This window comes from Dendropsophus ebraccatus, chromosome 13, assembly GCF_027789765.1.
Source record: "Dendropsophus ebraccatus isolate aDenEbr1 chromosome 13, aDenEbr1.pat, whole genome shotgun sequence".
Classification (NCBI taxonomy): Eukaryota; Metazoa; Chordata; class Amphibia; order Anura; family Hylidae; genus Dendropsophus; species Dendropsophus ebraccatus.
In genome coordinates this window covers 36,847,374-36,872,230 of record NC_091466.1, presented here as the reverse complement: position 1 = coordinate 36,872,230, position 24,857 = coordinate 36,847,374, and the positions used below count along the sequence as shown (strand labels likewise).

Here is a 24,857-nt window from a genome sequence, read left to right as displayed (position 1 = left end):
CGTATGATGTGTCCTGCTACTGATTGGCCCTTGTACTCTCACGGTGCTCAATCATCCAAAAAGATAAAGAACTTACTTCAAACTGTGCGCGTCCATCAGCACCTGATGTTACAAGTGGTGGAATAAAGTTCTGAATGTTTTATGGACTTACGAGTGCCTCATCCTTCATTCCTTTATTGCGCACAGTTATTATTTAGAAGGCACAATTACTATGTGGGTCATTCAGTCTTCTTTTCAGAAGTGGGGACGTGCTGGAAAAATGAGGACCCTAAGATATTACGCAGATTCTACAAAGACAAGTTGTAGCTGGAAGTAGGTATAATACTGGTCTGGATCCACATGGAAAAGAAGACTAAAAGTTATGCTGCGTTTGCACGGAACGATTATCGTGCAAATTCTCACGATAACGATCGAATTTGAACGATAATCGTTCTGTTTAAACGCAGCGAACGATCATACGACGAATGAGAAATCGTTCATTTTGATCTTACAACATGTTCTTAAATTGTCGTTCGTCGTTCACAAAAAATTCCCCAATCGTTCCGTGTAAACAGTCGTCGCGCGAAAGTCCGGCCGCCCGGCCCCCTGCTCATCCGCAGCCCGGCCCCCCCCCCCCCCCGCTCATCCGCAGCCAGGCCCCCCGCTCATCCGCAGCCCGCAGCGCCGGCTCGATCGCCACTCCCACCGCTCCGATGCCCCCCCCCACTGCCGCCTCCGCTCCGATCACCCCCGCCGCCCCGGCCACGAGCATACGTTACCTGTTCCGCGTAGCAGGTCTTCGAAATCCCCAGCTCCCCTCTTCAGTGCATTGATTGGCTGAAGAGGTGAGCCGGGAATTTCAAACGGCTTCTCTTCAGCCAATCAGTGCTGAAGAGGAGCACTGATTGGCTGAAGAGGAGCCGTTTAAAATTCCCGGCTCACCTCTTCAGCCAATCAATGCACTGCGGGTGCGCAATTGCAAAATGATCGCAAAAAAAATTTCCGTACCATATATTGTACCGTCTAAACGCTGATCGTTATGAAAAAAAAAAAATCGTTACTCAGACATAGTTAATCGTACGATCGGGCCAATTATCGTTTTGTGCAAATGCAGCATTAATGACTAATCAGAAAAGGCACAACCTGTAGTTAATCATCTAGTTTAATCACCTGTACGGTCTGTAGAGTCTTTGATCCGGTGATATCAGTGTCAGACTGTCCCACCTGAGGAATGGAGGGTCCTCCAGTGGGCCTTGACAACTACGCACTGACCTTTACTGTGTCATGGTGACAGCGCCATGGCACATTCAGAGACATGGACAGATAAGGGGTGGCCCACCAGACCATTAGAGGGGACAGCAGGATGGAAATGCTACTTACCCATCCATGCTGTTTACCTCCCAACAGGCTGCCACCAACATCACTGCTTCATATAGCCTGGCACCAGAGCCGGCGTCAGCACAGCGCTTACCTGGGCAAGTGTCGGGGCCCACAGCGCCTCTAGGGGTCCAGAGTGGGAGAGGGGCCCGGTGTTCTGATGTTCGGCCCCCTCACTGTAGTGCAGGGTGGGCCCTGAACATCAGAAGACAGAGAAAGAGATGGACCTGCCAGCGTCCTGCAGAGAGAGAGAGAGGGATAAAGGACTTGATCACATGACCAGCAGGTCATTAGTGTGGGGATCAGCCGGACAGAGAGGAAGGAGAAGATTGAGCTGTAAGTGCTATGTGTGTGTGTATGTGTCAGTCAATAGTGTCTGTGTCAGTAATGTGTCAGTCAGTAAAGTGTGTTTTCAGGGGCGTAACTACCACTGTAGCAGCCATAGTGGCTGCTATGGAACCCACTGCATCAGGGGGCCCCAGTTGCCCACTCCTGCAATACACTGGGCCTCCTGAGCTGTCATCATTTTCAGCAGGTGGCCTCCTGGGCCTCCCAGGTTCTGCTAATGTCCCTTTCACTGCAAGCACTCTTGATGAGTGCTTGCAGTTTTGCAGTTATGACTACACTTGATAGCTTAGTGGTCATCTGGGAGGGGGGGCCAATCAAAAGGTGGCTATGGGGCCCAGCCATTTCTAGTTACACCCCTGTGTGTATTTGTAGGTTAGTGGTGTCTCAAGTGATTGTGCATAGTGTGTGAATGATGGTGTATAGTGGATGAATGGGTGGATGGATGAGGGGCCCGCTGAGGCTGTCACCCAAGGGCCAATGAAAACCTGGAGCCTGGCACACAGACTGATGTCTTCATGCTGGGATGCATGACGCAGTTCACAACATTTAGTTGATACAGAGGAACTAAGAAAAGTAAGTAGTTTTTTTCCCAACCCAGTACTATACAGGGCGCACAGAGGGTCCTTATATTGGGGAGTCCTATATTAGAAGAGTATATTGGGGAGGCTTTGTTCTACAGAGAGGGACCTCATACTAGAGCACAGAGGGGGCATTCTACTATATGGGGGCACAGAATGGTCTTATACTGGTTTTATACTACAGAGGGGCATAAGACTATTTTTCTGTAAGATGTGTGTGTGTGTATATATATATATATATATATATATATATATATATATATTGAATATTGAAGTAAATGGGGCTAAGCTGTCATACCCCAGGCCAGGCAACCATTGGACTGCTGTGGCGCTGTTTCTGGAAGAAAGCAGAATATTGTTATAATACAGTAAACCCAACTTTAATTGTAACCCTTGTCAGGAGAACAGCTGGAAGCAGTCTGCAGCCTCCCCACCTGTGCCAATACCACCATACACTGCGCAGATAATACAGAGAGTTTTAAAAGAGCCCGGAAATGGTAAGATCATTAGACAGTGGAAGACACTGTCAGGAAATTCACATAGATGTACACAAAAATGTCAGGCATATTTTTTCATTGGTATAGGCCAGTGATGGCTAACCTCGACACTCCAGCTGTTGCAAAACTACAATTCCCATCATGCCTGAACAACCTAAGATATGGCTTTGGCTGCCCAGGCATCATGGGAATTGTAGTTTTACAACAGCTGGAGTGTCAAGGTTAGCCATCATTGGTATAGGCAGTAGGTGTAGCAGCCATTTAGAGACATCACATTGTTACAGAGTCAGCTAAGCTTCAAATTAAATACATGACCCCTACATGCATACACTTTTTGCTTTTCCTAACATCCATCTTTCAGGTTAGATATGCTAGAACCATAAAACATGGCAAGTTCATCTCACTCCTCAGAAACTGTAACTTGATATAAGGGCCTCATCCTACTATGTTTAATCCAGATCCTACCCTCTCTGCTTGGTCTATAGCTACAGAAACATCAGTCATAACTCAGGCTATGGCTTCTGGCCAATTCTTACATATCTAAGCCATCTCGAGGTCCCTGGAGGTACACATCTCCAGAAAACAGGCTCAGGTCTTTTGCTCTCATTCTCTTCACCTTAAAAGGTTTATAATGAAACAATTCTCTGATAAGCTATGTTATCAAGGCAGACTGCTCAGACTCACCTTGACCTAGTGTAATAGATGAAGACGGCTCATCCCTCCTCTTCCCTCAGTATTGATAAGACAGGACCCTGCAGAGAAGTGGTGCAGCTCCATAGTACAGGGGCTTCCACCCAGCAGCTTCATCTGCTTTAATTTAATGTAAAAAGTACCAGAAGCTCCTTCCACAGTGAAATGTCCTATCTCTGGCCTGCTAATGATTTATAGTCCTAAGAAGAGAACTGATGAAAAGCACATGGCCATTTATATGTCCTCTTTGTGCTTTTAAGGTCCAGACTCTTGGTTTTTCTGAATATTGTAAGTATCTATATAAAAGGTATGAATAATGGTATAAAGGAATGACAAATGCAATGCAAAATCTCTGGGGCAACGGTGGGCTTCATTTGTTTACATAGGGCTCATGTGAGGTTCTGCCTAGCACAATGGTGACAATATATTTAATAGCATCTAAAATTTAGATCCTCTTTAGATTCTGAATAAAGTATTATTATCAAGCCGGGAGACTGAGCGATTAGAGAAAATACTTTAGTGCCTCCCCCCCTTCCCTACTAGTTAAAGAATTCTAGAGACAATACAATAAACACAAGGCCTAGGTACTAGTGTGATGTGTTATATGGGCACTGATTTGAAGTCTTCAACTATTATATGAAGACACTAGGACTAGAGTACAACCTGTGGGATCGATCAGGATGCATTAGCCACTCCTCCTCGGGTAAGCTGGACCCAGTCCTGGGAAACTTCTCAGAGTTTCCCGGGACTCGAATTTCTTGATTATTTCCATAAATTTACTGGCAGGATTTTCAGATATAACAGAATGTCTCCTGACCACTGCTAGAGGCTCTATTGTCAAAGCAAATAATAAGGGAGAGGACACAGCCCTGTGTGGTACCACAAGTGATCAAGAAACTCTCAGAATCAATACTTTAGCATTAGAGTACAGTAATTGTACCAGCTCTATAAATTTGATTCCCAATCCCATTCTCCATGATAACACCCAGAGAAAGCCCTAACCATCTATTTAATTTGCTTTCTTTACCGAATTTTTGAGTTCCCATAAAGAAAACTTTGTTTCTTGCTTTTTTATTTTTTAATTTCTGTGCCGCTTTCATTTCTTACACTGTTTCCAGGAGGTGTTGTAGGACGTAATTCTAGGAGTGTGATGCAGAAGTATTGCCAGGAGGTGTTGTAAGAGTAATTCCAGGAGTTGCTTTGGGAGTAGATTTGAGGCTCCTGACATGACACTTATAGTTTGATTGATTTTAGGCACAGCTCTTATGAATCCCTGCGTCACAGGCTGGTCCACAATATTGCCCCCTGCTCGCTGTGCTAGCTCAATTTCTGTGGTGTTTCCATCACTTTCTAAGGTTTTAAGGTGCACCAGACACCCTCTCTTCTGCCCAATAGAAGGCCCCTGAAAAAATGCTCAAGTCTTCCATTGACTTTGATAGGGTTCATTACCCAAATTGAGCACTCGAACATTTGAAAATGCTCGACTTAAATAACAAGCATTTTAGTACTTGCTCATGTCTAACCATAATATCCTCCTCCCATGTCTATTTCAGTAACATATATTTCCCATTTAATTTTGTTAGGTATCAAAACTGTAACACTCCTTGAATATAATGTGTAAAATGAGTGGATTAGATCATTTTTTGTACACCACGTGAACTGTCTCTTTAAACAAGTTTCTAATAAACTTAATGTTCCTGCTGTTTAATTCTTTCTCCATAATAGCCATTCTCTTTTTCCTATCCCCCCAACCCCCTAATAGTCTGCACCAAAGGTCCCCATACACCTTATATTTAAGCTTGCAGCAGGTTTCAGCTTTAAATATAAGGTATATAGAGCTCTCCTGATTGTCAACAGATGTTGGTGAAGATAGGGGTGTGGTTGAAAATCATCTCCCGACCTTTTTTCTGGGATATATAAGCCACAGCCAGAACAGTGGTTTTTCCCTCCCCATTGAGAACACAGGAACACTCCGCCATGCTGAATGTTTCTGAGTACTAGGAGAATGGGAGCCCAAAAAAATAGGAAAAAAACAAAACAACAGTGCTCAAATCCATCATTCCTGCTTCTCCATCCACCACCTCCCTTCTTTCCCTATGATGGCTCCTTCCGTTTGAGGCTGGGTTCAGACTAAGGAATCCACGCGAATAAGTGTTGACAGATTCCGTCACTTGTACCCGTTCACGGCGGCGCGCATAGACATAGACACCATTTTATGGACGGACGGATTCCGCATTCCGCCGAAAGAAGGGACTTCTCAATTATTTCGGCGGAATGCAGAATTCGCCCACCCATAGAATTCAGTCTGAGACAGGCGGAGATGCGCGCCGCCACGAGCGGATACAAGCAATGGAATCCGGCGGATCCACATGGATTCCGTAGTTTGAACCCACCCTCACAGACGAAACTCAGTCCTAGTTTTTTCCCATTTGTTTCTTCAGGGGTTTTTGTGTATGGATAATCGTTAAAGGGGTTATGTGGAAAAATCCCACACAAGATTCAGTGACTTGCCCCTCCCACCGGAAATGGCCACTCAGCATAAATTCTATACTGTCTGGTCTATAAAAAATATTCTATGCTATGAAAAAGATGTCAGCAACAGAGAGAGGGTGGCTCCCAGACAACCCCTTTAGTTTTGCTGGATACATGAGTGAGTTTTTCATATTGTTTACTGCAATTTTTTTTTCACTTGAAAGACACTTCTTTTATTTGGATTTTCTTCAGAAAAGTGTGGATATATAGATATATTATTATTATTATTATTATTATTATTATTATTATTATATAGAACATCTCCCAGTTCCCTATACTTCATAAGAATTATGTCACTGTCTCTAAAACAAAGGAGTTTAATTAAAGTTGATCTTGGAAAATTTCCTGGGGGAAGCTGTTTTGCTGGGATTCTATGAGTTCTATTGATTGCAAATTGAGTGGTCAGATTTTCTTTGCTGACTCTCTTAGTCATTTCTGTAGAAAATACATCCAAGTCTTTTGTTTCTCCCGCTCTGGGAAACCTATAATTCTTAAAGTGTACCTGTAACAAACACTTTTGACATGTCAGAGAAATGTCAAAAGTGTTGATCGGTCCAGGTCTGAGTGTTCATACCCGTACTGATCACCTGCCTTCTAGTCCATTTATCCCATATCGCATTATATCTCATCAATGCTCTACTGGAGATTATCTTCTTCGCTTGGGGCATGCTCCTTGACTAAGAATATAAGACCTATATTAGATCTTTGAATGTAATACTTAATAAGGGCTCATGCACACTTAGCAATAGACGAGGAATTAAAGAGGAATCCGTTCCTAATTTCTGCCTAAAATTTCTTGTAAAATATGTACAGAGCAATGTCCTATTATGTTTAATGGCATTTCTACTCTGGTGTTCACACTGCAGAGTTTCCAAGCAGAATTTTCTGCCGCAGATCCGCCTTCTGCCCAAAGGCCCAGTTCACACTGAGTAAAAATGATGGAATTCCCGCCGTGCTCAGTGTCCTGCTTTGAGTGAGTGGGCGCGTGCGCCTCTGCACCCGCCGCTCTCCGCTCACTTCTTTGTCATTTCTTTGAGCGCCCGCCCTCTCATTCACTACTCAGCGCGCAACCAAGCCAGCACAGCTATACTACCTCTCAAGCTCTCAGCACAAGTCTTGTCAGTCAATTCCAAAGTATATTGTCAAGTCACAAGTCTACTGTATCAAGTATTTCTAAAGTAAAGAGGACTTTATTTATGGTAACAGGACTCAGTGATTATTACTTAAACACCAACACAATAATTGCACCTTCCTTGGGTCATCTCCCCTTTCTGTGGGTGGCGGTAGCGATAGTCTGGGTGGGTCACAACTCCACTCCGGACCACCGTGATAAGCACCCAAGGGACCCTCTCAAAGCCTGGCAGGTCAGCGACCACAGGGGAAAGGGTATAGCTCACCACTCTAAACTAAAAGCAGGTGGGCCTCCATACATGTGTGCCCATCTGGCACTGGCGTCACAACAGTACAAGATCTGGCTGAGCTATACTCCGACCAACCACCACTGTAGTAGCGTCACACATGACCCCCTAGTGACCGGTGGAGCCTCACAGCAGTGCACCACAGAATGTTTTGTTGTATTCTTGTTGTGTGTTATACATTACCAGGCTATGTTCACACTGCGTATGTTTCCGGCCGTAGTGCGAACCGCGAATATACGCACGTAGTTTTGAGGTTGATGTGTTCGCTTGAAAGTATACGATATGTGCACACTACGTATGAGCTTACGGCCGGATCGTATAGGGCGCCGTGAAAAATGAACAAGACCATTGTTTGAGGACGGAAACGTTGAAACTCACGACCGTGGATTTCCATGCGGTCCCGTACGAAGTATTTATTTCAGCCAAATTGAACTTGATTTTTCGATCTAAAAGGTTCTGTGTGGTTTACGGGGCTGGGCGAAGATTTCCAAGTAAATGACCTGCCTCAGATCGCTTCGAAACAAGCTAGGGAAGCATAACTGTACTACGGGTGTATGTTCGCGGTTCGTACGCATCCGGCCGCATGTCTACTTTTCCCACGCCCCTAGTTTCAGCCGCACATGTACGGCGGCGTATGAAATGCGGCCGGACTCATACGCAGTGTGAACATAGCCCCATACTGTATTTGTACATAGTGGACCTAGAGCATAAAGTAGATATACAGATGTTCTCTATTAGGACCGATCTCAATCACCTATCACTACATGGTAATTGGGCTATGCTATCCAGTAATCTCTTTTGCCATAATTGGTTAAACCACTAGAAATATTCATAGTCATGATAAGACACATTTATATATAACAATGTGAACAGTAAGTATGTATGACTGCATCATAGCTACCATCTGGCTGGTGAGCTTTATTGCTCCCAAGCCAGGCTCATCATAAATATTCACAATTAGGGCACATCCATCATGCGATGCTCAAATAATGGCACCTGACCTCTGACTATGGTAAAATACACAGTAAGTGTTAACCTATTCCCGACCAAGGAGAATGGACATACAGTTACTTCCTTGGATAAAAAAGGCTCAAATGCTGCTTCCATTCACTCCAGGTCCCGGCTATCAGTAATAACCAGACAACTGCCGAGACCCAGGCTGAGCTCGGATCACGGCAGTTAACCCTATAGATGCTGCGATCAATGTGAGAGAGCAATGTGAGAGAGAATTCTACCGCTGTTCACTATCGAGGCTGTGCGAAGAGCTGCACTCTTTTTTATGTTTTATTTACAGCAGACAGGATAAGCCCTTCAAGGTATATGAAGCAGACATCCCCTTTAAGGGCTGCACTCTCCTGTATGCCAGGGTCTGTACAGGATTAAGGTCCTTACCAGTAACTGGCTCATCTCTCATCCCGACATTTCTCTGTGACCAGGACGGAGCCCTCCTCCATCCCCAGAGACAGCAGTGCTGTTGTTACACTGAGGCATAGCGTCCTCCAGAGGCTCAACTTCCTAAAGTGTTTGCTATCTGTGAACAGACTCCACTTTAAAGCAGAAATATTACTGAAACCCCTTAATGGTGCGTTCACACCTACAGGATCTGCAGCTGATTTTCTGCAGCAGATTTCAGTTAAATAACTGAACACAGCATCAGATTTGATGCTGTGTTCAGTTATTTAACTGAAATCTGCTGCAGAAAATCAGCTGCAGATCCTGTAGGTGTGACGCACCCTAAAGAGTCCAGAAGTGCAAAATTTAGACAGGAATGCGACAGATCACCATTAGGGTCATGGGAAAGGTGGGTATAAGGCTTCAAGCTGACAAGCTGTTCTCTAAAGCCAATTCTTACATACATACGCTCATTCAGGGGCCTGGGAAAGCTAGGCAGTACTACTGTTGTTTAATGGAATCCATTACCCAGCCTTATCAAACCCCTGAATGGCAAGTCTGCCTCTTACATATATGATATGTATCACTGCATTACTTCTGAGTGGCAAGTCTGCCCCTGCTTGCACTGCACTGCAGCACTATAAAGGAGGCCATTCGGGGGCTGGGATTGGGAAAAAGTCTGTATATATATATACACACATACATATATACACACATATATATATATATATATATATATATATATATATATATATATACATACAGTATACGCAAACTTTTTGAAAATCTGGGAGTGCTGGATGCAACCCCAGCCCCTGAATGGCCTCCTTTATAGCGCTTTATAGGAATTCAGGCGCCTGGGAAAGCTAGGCTGTATTTTTCTTAACTGCTACAACAGCAACCATGACTTAACTTTCCCAGGTACAGAAAAGCAAGTAAAAGATCCAAGTAAAAGAAAATGAGCCTTAGAACCTGTCACCCTGATAGCTGTCGCTGTGCTGTGCCAGGATGTCCCTAGAAGGCTGCAGTTCACATGGCACAAGATAAGAAATCATTCCATCATGTGAATGAAAATGGAGTGGATTGAATTACTGTTGTATCTACAAGGAAGCAATCTAAGGGTTCATTCTTCCAATTGCTGAAATAAACAAAATACAGAAATAAGGGGGCATCCAGACACCCAGAGAACTAAGGAGCCGATTACCCCCTCTCCAACATCCAGAGTCCTGATAAGGTCTATCATTCCCCTCTGCTTCAGGATTTGCTGCCTGTGTCCCTCATAAAGAGACATTGGGACAGATTTGTCCCTTCTCCCTGACGTATGCCTGCCATTTCCGCTGCTCGCCTGATTGGCGGGCAGGTGGGACTGGGGGGTGGCGGTTGCGGCAAGGCAGAAAAGTGTTGCTTCCTCACGCGGCGCATTTATACGGCGTAAATAATGATCCAAATCTACACCTACTGGTACGTTGGGCGCAGGTTTGGATGCTCGGCCGGATTTACTAAGAGGCGTGCCCCTCTTTAGTGAATCCGGCTGGGGGAAAGGGGGCAGGGCCTAATTTAAGACTGGCTTATGAGTATGTTGGTCTTGATAAATCTCCCCCCCCCCATTATGTTCAGTAGAAGCTGTGAAAGGAGCACAAACTCACTAAGACTGGGTTCGGAATGTGTTAAAGGATGTATTTAATGGAAATATGAATGAAAAAATTGATGCATTTGTATACATCCGTTTTGATCTGTTTTGCCATTGACATCCATTATTTTAAAAAAAAAGGATCAAAACTCATTGTTTTTTTTAGTGTACACAAAACGCTGTGATTGGCTGAGCATGATTTTTTGTTTGGTTGAATCCAAATTTGTCATCAAAGCTTAGCAAACCTACCAAATCGAACTATTGAAAAGTTTGCTCACCTCCAATTTTCAAGGCGCACAAATGTTTTTGTGAAATGTTTCAAAACTCTTTTATTTAAAAATGGTTTAGAAAACACTATGTAGCACATTTGTCTAGAAAATTGCCTCTAATTAGATTACAATTTTGGGGGAGGGCACTCATGGAATCACTGGTCTAATCCTACACTCCGGCACATTCCTAGTTTGCAGAACATAAGGTATACTCGTAAAAGTGCACCAAAAAGTTCCTGCAAACTTTCTTTACTCAATCTATGTGATCAGCACTGAACCTGCAGACTGCTGGCGTTTCAGGAAAAGATCTCCTTGTGTCTGCAAACTCTAAATACAGTTCATTGAACTCTCATTTATTCCCATTATGTACTTTATTCCCTGAGTGACCGCTAACGACTGCCGAAAAGAACCAAGAGTCACTAGAGGAAGAGGAACGTCGCTCAGCTAAACTGCAGCTGTGTCCTTCTTTCCTGCTCATAAATCATAGAACAGGTCCCCTTCAATTTCTGGTCTGTGTAAGGGATGTCAATGGCACCCCAGAGATCCATCCACCCCACCATCCTCCAACCTTCAATCCTGCCACAAATCATTGCTTAATAACTGTGCTGGCAGCAGATGAATGGCACTCACCTTACTTTTCTGCCCCCTTAATGCTTAGTGGCACTTACATTACCATTAATTCCTGCTAAATTGGTCATAGATTTATGCCCTATCACCCCTCCTCTGTAGCTTTAAACCAGGTGCTGATGTCCCATTTGTCATTGGCCAGGAGTGGCAGGTTTATAGAGCATGAGGATGGGGATGGTCTCCTTAGACATCATTTGGTTTCTCATGACACAGACAGAAATGGGAATTGGACACCGAGATCTGCTGCTTAGTGCATTACTGCTCTTTACTGTCTCATCAAGACTCAATTATGTTTAATTAGATAATATGTCGTCTTCAGCCATTGCTTTTGGGAGAAACTCTAGACAGGAGGTGGGGCTGCAATTATTTCCAGTTTGGTAAATGCCAAGGAAAATATTGAAAAGTGGCAATTATTAGATGAGGTGGATTATTGGGTGATCATCAGCTGGAAGTGACAAATCAAGGCTATGTTCAAATATTAGGATTTAGTTAGCTCTAATTAGCGCTATTTTTCTGTGAATTGTACAAGTGCGGTAAAATATCAAAATTTTTCCTGCGATTCCATTAAATCGCTAATTAATCGCTGTCTGTGAACATAACCCAAGGGTGTGTTTACACCCTCAGGTATTTAACTACACTTTAATAATATAGTCAGAAACAAATTCTAAATGAAGGTTGCATATGATTGGCTGAGTGGCCAGTCCATCAGCCGGGACAGGCATTTCCCCCCCGAGTTGTGACATCATCACAATGCAGGGGAAAATTACTTCCGGTGGGGATCTCGCGGCCACTCACCACAGGCATGTGGAGAGGTAAGTTAGGACTGCTGATCAAATTCTCCCCTGTCCTTGCCGGCAGCAAGATTTTCGAAACAGTTGGACTTCTCCTTTAAATCTATTCCTGGCTTCGTATTGAAAAACTGCAACTAAAAACTTACATTTGAGAAGAGTCATCAAAATATGTAGGATAATAAGAACTAGAGCCTCTAGAGCAGGTATGTTAAACTCAGGCCCTCCAGCTGTTGTAAAACTACAAGTCCCATCATGCCTGGACAGACAAAGCTTTAGCAACATGCAAGTGTCAAGCAACATTTTTCCATATTCCTTATGCTTTGCCCATTGATATAGACTTACACTGCTGGGGCATCTGCTCAGGGTCAGATAAAGGGTGTCAAGGGAATGGATTTTATACCCTATCAGGGCCCCTCAACTATCATGGGCCCTCTACCAACACTAGTCTAATGCTTAGACTGCATTCCTATGTTCCGTATATATGGTCCATAGACAGCCTATATGCAACAGAACTGCACTGTGAGGCGCACACAGCAGCTGCGGTTCCTGGAAATTGCCCAGGTTGACCCTGGGGCCTATTCTAGTGCTTGAGGCCAACAGGGAATTTCCTTGGTTCCCCAATAGGCAAGACTGAGCCTGAGGTTTTTCTTTAAAACTTTCCTGTTACATATTATGCTTGCTTCCACCATTTTTGTAGCCCGTCTTTGGACCCATTTTATTTATTCATATCATTTTGTAGGGGGGCTTTCCAGAACTCCAGTGAAAATTTTTTTCTTCAAACCAAGTGGTGTTAGAAAGTTATCCAGAAGTTACTTCTGTTTAAAAATCTCAAGTCTTTCATCTTATCAGCTGCTGTATGTCCTGCAAGAAGTGGTGTATTCTTTCCAGTCTCACACAGTGCTCTCTGCTGCCACCCCTGTCTTTGTCAGGAACTGTACAAAGTAGGAGAGATTTTCTATGGGGCTTTGTTACTGCTCTGGAAAGTTCCTGTCACAGACAGAGGTGGCAACAGTGAGCACTGTGTCAGGCTTGAAAGAAAACTCCACTTCCTGCAGGACATACAGCAGCTGATAAGCACTGGAAGACTTGAGATTTTAAAATAGAAAAGAATGTGCAAATCTTTGAAACTTTCAGACACCAGTTGATTTAATTTTTTTTTTTGTTGCCCCTTTAACTCCCACTAGGAATGTATCACACATAGTAAGGGCCCTATGCCACCGGACGATTATCGTTCAGATTATCGTTAAATCGTTTGAATCTAAACGATAATCGTTCGGTTGAAATGCAGTTAACGAATAACAACCGAACGAGAAATCGTTGATTGCTTTATAATGGCCCTATTTCACAGGTCGTTTAGAGGAGCAAACGAGCGCTCTCAGCGCTTGTCTGCTCCTCGTTCACCGCTCACTCCCGCGGCAGCAGCGAGTGGGTGAGTGCGGGAGGGCCGGCGGGGAGCTGTGGGGGGGGGGGGCTGCCCGGGTGATCGCTGATCGTCCAGGCAGCCTATAGGATACAGCAGCGTCTGCTGCCGATGCTCCTATTCAACGGAGCAATGGCAGCAGATCGTTGCTGTATCAGTCACTTGTTTTTAAACATGTTGAAAAACAAGGGACTGCAACGATCAGCCGACATGAACGATTGGGGGGAGGGACAGCACAGGAAGGGGAGGGGTATGACAATGGGGACAGCAGAGGAGGAATTATTACAATGGAGACAGCACAGGGGGGATTACAGGAGAAGGTCACCCAGCTTTCCCAGCATCCTGTATGTCAGTATAATAGAAGTCACCCAGCTTCCCCAGCATCCTGTATGTCAGTATAATGGAGGTCACCCAGCTTTCCCAGCATCCTGTATGTCAGTGTAATGGAGGTCACACAGCTTTCCCAGAATCCTGTATGTCAGTGTGTAATGGAGGTCACCCAGCTTTCCCAGTATCCTGTATGTCAGTGTGTAATGGAGGTCACCCAGCTTTCCCAGTATCCTGTATGTCAGTGTAATGGAGGTCACCCGGCTCTCCCAGTATCCTGTATGTCAGTGTAATGGACGTCACCAAGCTCCCCCAGTATCCTGTATGTCAGTGTAATGGAGGTCACCCAGCTCTCCCAGTATCCTGTATGTCAGTGTAATGGAGGTCACACCTTGCAGACTTTACTGCACCAAGCAAAAGAATTACTATAGGCCTATAGGAGGGAAAAGGGACGGAAGTTGCTGGATAAGTGCAGAGCCTGAGATGTTTGTCTGGCAGGTTCTGAAGAGACAAATTGTAGCTGCGAGAAATCATCATGGTGGTCCGGTTGGAGAGGAAAAGGAAAATGGCGCCGCAGATCAAAGAAAACATCACCTGTGAGTCCCTGTCTGATGACTTTGTATTCGGTTGAACATCTCTTAGGGGTGCAACACCAATCTATGCCATAATACACACACTGCTTCTTCCTAAGCCCCCCTTCCTTCTCCAGGGCTGAATTGAGTGAGGCCGTGGGGGGGGGGGGGGGGCACTTTTATCAAGATTCGCCCTGTTGCCAAAATGATCTAGAAACTGCCCTGGGTGTTTGGTCGTAATATAGCTCAGCCGGATGGTAGGTTGTTGAGACGCCAGTGCCACTTGGGCACACAGGTACAGGGGCACACCTGCTTTTATTTTAGGTTGGTTGGCTATACTCTTTCCCCTGTGGTCAGTGACCTGCCGGGCTGCGAGGGGGTCCCTTGGGTACTTATCACGGTGGTCTAGAGTGGAGTTGTTACCCACCCGGACTATCGGTACTGCCACCCACAGAAAGGGGAGATGACCCAAGGACGGTGTAATGACTGTGTAGGTACTTAAGTAATAACCACTGAGTCCTGTTACCATAAATAAGATCTTATTTACTGAAGGAACACTTAATACAAAAGCTGACAATAGACTGCTGACTTGACTGGACAGAATCTGTGCTGAGAGCTTCAGAGGTAGAATAATAGAGCTGAACTGGTTGAGAACTGAGGAGTAGAGTAAGTTCAGAATAGTGGAGTAGAGTAGGTCGTAAGGGTTCAGAGGAGTCTCGAGAGTCCCAGCCCAGTTTATTACTGTGCTCTGAACTTTTAGAAGAAGAAGTAGTAGTAGAATCCTTGAGAGTACTTGAGAACAGAACAATACTTGTGCCCGTGTTCCGACCTCTGTCGTGATACCACCTATTGCCCTGCAGTGTCAGGTGACCCGTCCTAACAAGGTGACACTGTCTCTCCTTCTCCCATGTGTGTCCGTTCACTACCACACTCCAGACTAGACTACACTGGACTTGTTCCTGACAGGGGACCTAGCCGAGCCAGGGACCGTTTCGTGTTGCGTCCTTTCTCTACCAAGACTTGGATAAGACTCACTAAGTGTGGGTGCGTACTTCCTCTCCCCATGTGACAACTTCCTACAGGGTATGTAGTTACTGCTGTGAGTGATGGAGAAGAAAGTGCAAAGAGAAGAAAAGGATAGAGATCGGTGGAGAAGAGGAAGAGCTCTCTTGGTGCTGAGATCACAAATAAACAGTAAACCCCTTACTTACTACAGCTGTGCAATATACAAGTACAATAGATAAATAGTAGCGACATCTAGTGGCAAAACTTAGGCATAACTTCAGTACCACTTTACTTAGAGTACAGGCTTTTGCGAGGGGTGTACAAACTAGCAACACACAGCACACAGTGTCCTCTCCCTCAGGGGAGAGAGGAGGCCTATATTGGGAACAAATAGAGCCAAACTAATATATGGAAGCACAGAGTTGAGCCTGTTTTTTGGAGACACAAATAGGGCCTAACTGCCAGTGGCGGGTTTAATGTACCCTGGGCCCCGGGCTGTCCACCCAACCTGCCCCCCCCCCCTGGTCAATCCGCCCACATTATAATCCACTACTGCCCCCCCCTCCCTGCTGGCCCCAATAAACATAATGTTTGGGCCCTTGCTGCACAGAGGATGTCAGGGGAGGAGGGTGCTGATCTTATAGGGGAGGTCGCAGGGCCACAGCAGCACAGAGGATGTCAGGAGAGGAGGGTACTGATTTTATAGGGGAGGTCACAGCAGCACAGGATGTCAGGAGAGGAGGGTGCTGATCTTATAGGAGAAGTCACAGCAGCACAGAGGATGTCAGTAGAGGAGGGTGCTGATCTCATAGGGGAGGTCACAGTGTCCCAGCAGCACAGAGGATGTCAGGAGAGGAAGGGGCTGATCTTATAGGGGAGGTCACAGCAGCACAGAGGATGTCAGGAGAGGAGGGTGCTAATCCTATAGGAGATGGTCCCCCTCTTCCCCCATTATAGATGGTCACCCTCTTCCCTCCTTATAGATGGTCCCCCTTTCCCCCCCTTATAGCTGGTCCCCCTACCCCCCCCCCTCATAGATGGTCCCCCTTCCCCCTCCCCTTATAGCTGATCCCCCTCCCCCCCCTTATAGCTGGTCCCCCTCCCCCCTTATAGCTGGTCCCCCTTTCCCCCCTTATAGATGGTCCCCCTTCCCCCTCCCTTATAGCTGGTCCCCCTTCCCCCCTCCTTATAGCAGGTCCCCCTTCCCCCCGCCTTATAGCTGGTCCTTATCAGCCGTGGCGGATTATAATGTGGGCGGCGTGGCGTGGGCCCCCCCCCAGAGCCTCAGGCCCCGGGCGGCCGCCCAAACCGCCCATATTATAATTCGCCACTGCTAACTGCTTATATGGGAGCAGAGAGAGAGAATACTGTTACTGTGTGTAGCAGATGGAGAGTTTGTTTAGAGATGAGGATAATTGTGGAGCGAGGAGCCTAAAATGTTTGTCTTACAGATTCTGTGGAGACAAGTGATGGCGGAAGAAGTTTTCATAGCTGTGCTCAGCCAATCGCTGAGCCACGTCATAACTGCTCAGCCGCGATTGGCTGAGCATAACTGTGCTCAGCCAATCGCAGCTGAGCATAGTTATGACGCGGCAGAGGGGGGCCAGCATGAAGGACGGCAGGAGCGGGTCGGCCGGCCTACCGAAGATTACATCACTGTCAGAAGACGGCGGACAGGGGTCGACACGAATCAGGTATGTATAATATGCAGCACAGCAAACAATAGCAAACAACGTTTCAGCCATCTCACACAGCCATTTTCAAGCTTGAAAATGCCCATGTGAGACGGCTGAAACGTTGTTTGCTATTATTTGCTGTGCTGAATATCACCTGAAGATGGAATAAATTGCACTTTTGTTACACTATTTGGAGCGCCGTTGGAATACTTTGGCTATATTTTTGATCTGTGGTCTGGATTCTCCGTCTGGCACCCACCATACTACCAAGCTCCAAGCTGTGCTGCTGACATTCTTGTTGTAGATAGATACATAGGAATATTAACCCACACTGTGATCAGCAAACAGACAAACTTTGGTAGGTAAAGTTTGTCAGTTTGCTGATGACACGAAAGTGTGCAATAGGGTTGATATTTCTGGAGGTGCCGGTAATATGGAAAATGATTTAGCATTACTAGATATGTGGTCCAAACAATGGAAACTGCAGTTCAGTGTTTCCAAATGTAAAATAATGCACTTAGGGAGGAAGAATCCTCTATCCGAGTATCATATCAGCAGTTCTGTGTTGGCAAAGCCTTCAGAAGAGAAGCATTTGGGGGTAGTGACTTCTGACAGCCTTAAAAAGAGTCACTAGTGCAACCAGGTAGTAAGGAAAGCTAATTGTATGCTGGGCAGTAGAGCTAGAGATATAACCAGTATAACTAATACTAAAAGGGCAGACTAGATGGACCAAGTGGTCTTTTTCTGCCAACAATCTTCTATGCTTCTATGATAGATAGATAGATAGATAGATAGATAGACAGACAGATAGATAATAAAGCGATAGTTATAAAGATAAGATAAAGATAAGATATGAGGTAGCTAGATTGTTCCAGTATAAAATAGATATCTAGCAGCTCATCGTGTACGTTGGATTGCACATACATGTATGATCCCAACACGAAAACACAACCAGCTGACAGCTATCAATGATTAAAAGCTTATTACCTATACTGCTTTTATTTGGTAGGCAGCGATATTCAGGTTATAGGCGATATCCAGGATTATAGCCATGATATTTGGGGATGATATGCTATGTGGGCAGGTGGGGTTTGAGTCCCAGGGCTGGTTTTCAGTTCCAGTCCAGCCCTGCTGCCGGGTCACGTATAGAAACACCATAGATATTGGCAGTGAAGGGGTGTCTCTCAGACCTGAGTGATCTATCAAATCCAATTTGTCGGCATCTTGAGTGGATGGACATGGGTTGTGTTTCTCTCTCTTCATTGCCTGGTTTGTCAGATTACATACTGTAAATCACTCATTATTATTAAATCATTCTGACTGTGTTAAGTTACTAAATATTGATTGGGCATTCTGACTTTTTAGAAGGGCAGTCAGAGGATGCCAGGTCTTGTCCTAGTAACCTGACAAACTCATTCTCCCAATCTGAAAGGAATATGATATAAGCATTAATAACATATGGGGATTACTATTGGCTAATAGCAATAGCGTAGTAGAATTTTTTTGTGTGTGATAGGACACCATAATACTGGATTAGCATGATGAAAAACCTTTTAATTGTTCCTGGAGATACGATGCCTTGCAAATGTACTTATACCATTTGTGTTCTTCCTCATGTGATGCATTATGCCCTGGCATTAAAATGGATTTTATTTGAGATTTTATGTACTGGACCTGACAAAATAATTTAAATCGTTCCAAAAGAGAAAAAGTTTAACAAATAAATAAAAAATAATAATTGATTTAAAAAAATGAAAGGTGGAAAGTAATACTTACTAGAGATGAGATCAGGCCCTAGGAGCACACTGGCATCACGAGAACAGCGTCAACATTCATTGGCTGGTTTACTCATGTGACCTCCAGAGTATAAAAACTTGGGACTTCCTGCTCGTTGTCAGATGCCATGTTGGACCTAGACAGGGAGAAAGGTTGCTGCAGGAAAAAGGAGGTTTTAGAAGATTTTAGGCAGGAAAGACCACAAAAGCCCTTGTTAGGGCACAGTATAGTCCGTTTATAGTTTCAGAGAATCGTCTGGCTACTTGTACAGCAGCTGCTTTATTCAGACAGGCAGGCAGCTGGTGTGTATTCTAAATGAGCTGCACTGGATTTAGTTGCCCCTACAGTCTAACTGTTGCACTTTCTAATTGGGACAGTGAGGATTGTCAGACATTGACAGGGAAGACCCTAAAACCCTTTGTTAGGGCTACAGCATATACCTATATTCATACAGGGCACAGACTACCAGGCATCAGCTACTTAGACAGGCAGGCAGTGTATAATTTTCCTGTATACACCTGTGTTGGCCTATTACATGTAACATCCGAATTGTCACAGCGCAGTTCATTGCACTCTACGCATATTTAAAAAAAAGAAAGAAGACGACGTATTCCGCCAGCAATACTGTATACGCCACTGCTTGTTTAGTTGCTGTTAGCTAAAAATTGTCGCAGGGCAGTACATAGTGCTCTGAGCATATCTAAAAAAGAAAGAAAAATTGACATATGCCGCCAGCAAATACAAAGCCTTTTTTAAAAAAAAATATACAGTATATGCCACTGCTTGTTTACCTGCTGTAAGCTAAAAATTGTCGCAGAGCAGTACATAGCAGTCTGTGCACAGTTAAAAAAAAGGAAAAAAAAGCCAAGGTATCTGCTAGTGGTATACGTTCACTTTTCTACCTATACTCTAGCAGTGTTTGCTCAGCTGCGGTTAGCTAAAAATTGTCGCAGTGCAGTATATAGAGCTTTGCACAGAGTAAAAGAAACAAAAGAACAACAAAAAAGGCACGTATCTGCAAGCATTTTACATCCACCTTTCTACGTATATTGTATACGACAGTGTTTGCTTAGCCACTGTTAGTTAAAAATTGACACAGAGCCGTGCATAGCGCTCTGCGCACAGTTAATACAAACAAAAAAAGAAAGGCTACATATCTGCTAGCATTATACGTCCACTTTTCGGATTGTGCTCATTCTGTGCTAAAATATATAGAGTATATAAAGAAAAATTGGGTTATAGTGTAAACATCTGTATACGGCTACTTCCCCCCCCCCCCCCCCCCCCAAAAAAAAAACCCTACAAGTGGCTCACTATTGTTTGTCGTTCTGCGCATTGACTGAAAAGTGTGAAATGCATGGGACCTGTTGACAGAAATCAAAGTTGAGATATAGTGTATTCACCTGTACGCAGCTTGTTGCAAAAAAAACAAAAAAAAAGATATCGCAGAACTTTGTTTGCCTTCTCTGTGTGATTGAAAACAGTTGAATGCCTGTCGCCATATGTAAAAATTGACATTCAGGGGGAGATTTATCAAACATGGTGTAAAGCAAAACTGGATCAGTTGCCCCTAGCAACCAATCAGATTCCACCTTTTATTCCTCACAGTCTCTTTGGAAAATGAAAAATGGAATCTGATTGGTTGCTAGGGGCCAGTTTCACTTTACACCATGTTTGATAAATCTCCCCAACAGTGTTTATGCCTCTCTTGCCATAGTTGCCGCTGTCGCCTGCTGGCATAGGTAAAAGTTTTTAATACAGTGTATCCTGCTGGATTGCCATAGTTTATCTTTTTTTTTTTTTTTCTTTTTTTTGGGGGGGGGGGGGGGGTATTTGCATAACTTCTATAAGTGCCGGGGGTGACAGGCTCCCGATCCCCTGTTAGAGCGCCCTATACTTACCTAATCGCGCCAGGTCCCGCTTCCTGATGCGGTCGGGTGACTGAGATTTCAGCTCCCGAAGCCCGGCGCATGAGCTGACAGGAGAGTCCGATGCCCATAGAGAATGACGGAGCATCGGACTCCCCATTCATTCTCTATGAGCGTCGGACTCTGCTGTGTGCGCGCGCCGGGCTTCGGGAGCCGATATCTCAGCCACCCGACCGCATCAGGAAGCGGGACCCGGCGCGATTAGGTGAGTATAGGGGGATCTAGCAGGGGGTCAGGAGCCTGTCACCCCGGCACGGGGGGTGACAGGTCCTCTTTAACAGTGACCAAAACTGTAGTGCAATACACAAAACTTCAGTCAAATCTGTTATAAAAGTGCCATAAAAAAGTGATATGGTGTGTGACAGGGCTGGGCTAGTGATATGGTGTGTGACAGGGCCAGGCTAGTAATATGGTGTGTGACAGGGCTGGGCTAAGTGGGAATTCACATGGGGCAGATTAAATGCAGAAATTTCCAGGGAAGGAAAATACTGTATCCAAGTTAGCTAGAACAAACCGCATAACAAGTGGTTTTTTGAAAAGCGGTGAGTCACATGATGCCGGGAATGTTACCCAAATTCATAAAGTAGAGGGGGTTTCATGCCACGGTCCTGCTCAGTCTAGTAACTTGAAAGGACACAAGTTATTGCGTTATCTGCAGCTCACAGGATTAAGTCACTGCCCCCTTCTGCTCCATCCTCTCCTACCGGTCTTCACCAATGGTGTTTCGGCATATTTGATTTTTAAACAACAAATTATAACCCTGGGATGAGCCCTTCCATAAATAGAAATTGAGTCCCTTTAAGTCAACTCTGTAAAAACTTGAGTTGACCGCACTGGGTTGAGGCCTGGGAAAAATCGCATTTGAGTCTCTTTAGGTCAACTTTTATTTATGGCCCACTAAGCCGGTGGTTGAGGAGGTGGAAAATGAGCTTAACCATGCACTTCATACACTTTGTTGGGTTGATAGCGGTGCATTGGAATTGCACCTGTACAGCTCTGCAGTTGGTACAGAGGAGGAGGGGCTGAAGGCTGCACAATCCAGCCTGGAGCAGAAGAAGGAGGGACCTCACATGTGGATCCCTATGCAGCTTCCTGTCCTGCATAAAAAGTGATTGTGTGCATATGTATATTGTGCCTATCTGTGTGTGTTTTTGCATCCCTGTCATGTGTCTGTTCATGTGAGTGTTAGTGCTATACATGTATGCACATTATCTAATCTTTGTCTTTGTATCTCTGTAATTTCTGTGTGTCTGCCTGCATGTTTGTGTATCTATATATGTGTGTCTATTTGTGTAGAAGTTCTGTGTGTGTGTGTGTGTGTGTGTGTTTGTGTGTATACATACACACACATACATATACACACACACATATATATATATATATATATATATATATATATATATATATATATATATATATATACACTGCTCAAAAAAATCAAGTGAACACTTAAATAACACAACATAACTCCAAGTAAATCAAACTTCATGCTGTTGTACTAATGGAATAGACAACAGGTGGAAACTATTGGCAATTAGCAAGACATACTCAATAAAAGAGTGGTCCTGCAGGTGGGGACCACTTCTCAGTACCTATGCTTTCTGGCTGATGTTTTGGTCACTTTTGAATGTTGGTGGTGCTTTTACACTTGTGGTAGCTTGAGATGCCCTCTACAAACCACACAAGTGGCTCAGGTAGTGCAGTTCATCCAGGATGGTACATCAATGCAAACTGTGGCAAGAAGGTTTGCTGTGTCTGTCAGCGTAGTGTCCAGAGGCTGGAGGCGCTACCAAGAGACAGGCCAATACACCAGGAGACATGGAGGAGGCCAACAACCCAGCAGCGGGACCGCTACCTCTGACTTTGTGCAAGGAGGAATGGGAGGAGCACTGTCAGAGCCCTGCAACATGATCTTCAGCAGGCCACAAATGTGCATGTGTCTGCACAAACGGTTAGAAATCAACTCCATGAGGATGGTATAAGGGCCGACGTCCACAGATGGGGGTTGTGCTCACAGCCCAACACTGTGCAGGAAGCTTGGCATTTACCAGAGAACACCAGGATTGGCAAATTCACCACTTGCGCCCTGATGAGAGCAGGTTCACGCTGAGCACACATGACAGACGTAACGGAGTCTGGAGATGTCATGGAGAGTGATCTGCTGCCTGTAGCATCCTTCAGCATCACCAGTTTGGCAGTACAGCCCTCCATATGCTTACCAGAGGTAGCCTGACTGCCATTAGGTACCGAGATGAGATCCTCAGACCCCTTGTGAGACCATATGCTGGTGTGGTTGGTCCTGGGCTCCTCCTAATGCAGGACAATGCTAGACCTTATGTAGCTGGAGTGTGTCAGCAGTTCCAGCAAATTAGAGGCATTGAAGCAATGGACTGGCCCGCCCGTTCCCCAGACCTAAATCTGATTGAGCACATCTGGGACATCATGTCTCACTCACATTGTCCAGGAGTTGACAGATGCTTTAGTCCAGGTCTGGGAGGAGATCCCTTAGGACACCACGCTGTCAATGGCATACCATGGAGGCAGACCAGGCTTCTTACTGTGCGGGCCCCATAGCAGCTGCCTCACCTGCCTTCAAGGTAGCTATGCCAGCGGCTATATGTGAGGGGAAAGGGGCTTACTACAGGGGACAATGCCTATATGTAAGGGGAGAGGGGCTTACTACCAGGGGACAATGCCTATATGTGAGGGGCAAGGGGCTTACTACCAGGGGACAATGCCTATAAGTGAAGGGAAAGAGGCTTGCAATGTTTATATGTGAGGGGAGATGAGCTTACTACCAGGGGACAATGCCTATATGTGAGGGGGGATGAGCTTACTACCAGGAGACAATGCCTATAAGTGAAGGGAAAGAGGCTTACTACCAGGGGACAGTGCCTATATGTAAGGGGAGAGGGGCTTACTACAGGGGAAAATGGCTATATGTGAGGGGAGAGGGGCTTACTACCAGGGGACAATGCCTATATGTGAGGGGAGAGGGGCTTACTACCAGGGGACAATGCCTATATGTGAGGGGAGAGGGGCTTACTACCAGGGGACAATGTCTATATGTGAGGGGCAAGGAGCTTACTACCAGGGGACAATGTTTATGCGTGAGGGGAGAGGGGCTTACTAACAGGAGACAATGCCTATATGTAAGTGGAGAGGGGCTTACTACAGGGGACAATGGCTATATGTGAGGGGAGAGGGGCTTACTACCAGGGGACAATGCCTATATGTGAGGGGAGAGGGGCTTACTACCAGGGGACAATGTCTATATGTGAGGGGCAAGGAGCTTACTACCAGGGGACAATGTTTATGCGTGAGGGGAGAGGGGCTTACTAACAGGGGATAATGGCTATATGTGAAGGGAGAGGGGCTTACTACCACGGGACAATGCCTATATGTGAGGGGAGAGGGGCTTACTACCAGGGAACAATGCCTGTTACTACCAGGGGACAATGTTTATATGTGAAGGGAGAGGGGCTTACTACCAGGGGACAATGTTTATATGTGAGGGGAGAGGGGCGTACTACCAGGGGACAATGTTTATATGTGAGGGGAGAGGGGCTTACACTCTACGTCCATTTTGTCCGTGTTTCACGGACAGAACACAGGACGTGTGAATGCAGCCTAAGTCTCCGATCATGCGCATGCTGGGTTTCTCCACTCGCAAACTGTTTGCATATGCGTGGGATCATTGAAATCCCACGATATAGTGATGTAAAACATGCATAAAACTGGTGATTGGTCCACAAAAGTGTTCGCTATTCTCATACAGTGATTGGGTGTTAAACATGTCAATAACTCCTTACCCTTCCCCTGATTGGAAACTCAGTCCACTGTTGGAGACACCACATCATCAACAGAGTTAATAAAAACATAGCGTGCACACTGCCAGCTCACTCTTTGCTTGTTCCCCTTGAGAAAAACACAATAAAGTGGTGAAACATTGGGGTAGTGGGGTCTTAGTTTTTGGTGTATTATTAAGAAGCAGTAAGACATATTAGAAGTTGAATAGCGAGAGG

At 45.2% G+C, this 24,857-nt stretch overlaps 1 protein-coding gene across 2 annotated transcripts in view; it reads right to left on the bottom strand.

Moving 5' to 3' along the window:
• NTRK1 (neurotrophic receptor tyrosine kinase 1) overlaps window positions 1-18,994 on the bottom strand; it is a 143,026-nt gene extending 124,032 nt beyond the window's left edge. The window contains exon 1 of one of the 2 annotated variants that reach the window (XM_069951318.1): window positions 18,905-18,994. The gene's annotated coding sequence lies outside the window, so the exon portion shown is untranslated. Of the gene's footprint in view, window positions 1-8,811; window positions 9,033-18,904 lie in introns of those variants that run through there. The other variant, XM_069951316.1, reaches the window with a different exon arrangement.
• Window positions 18,995-24,857: the final 5,863 nt, after the last annotated feature.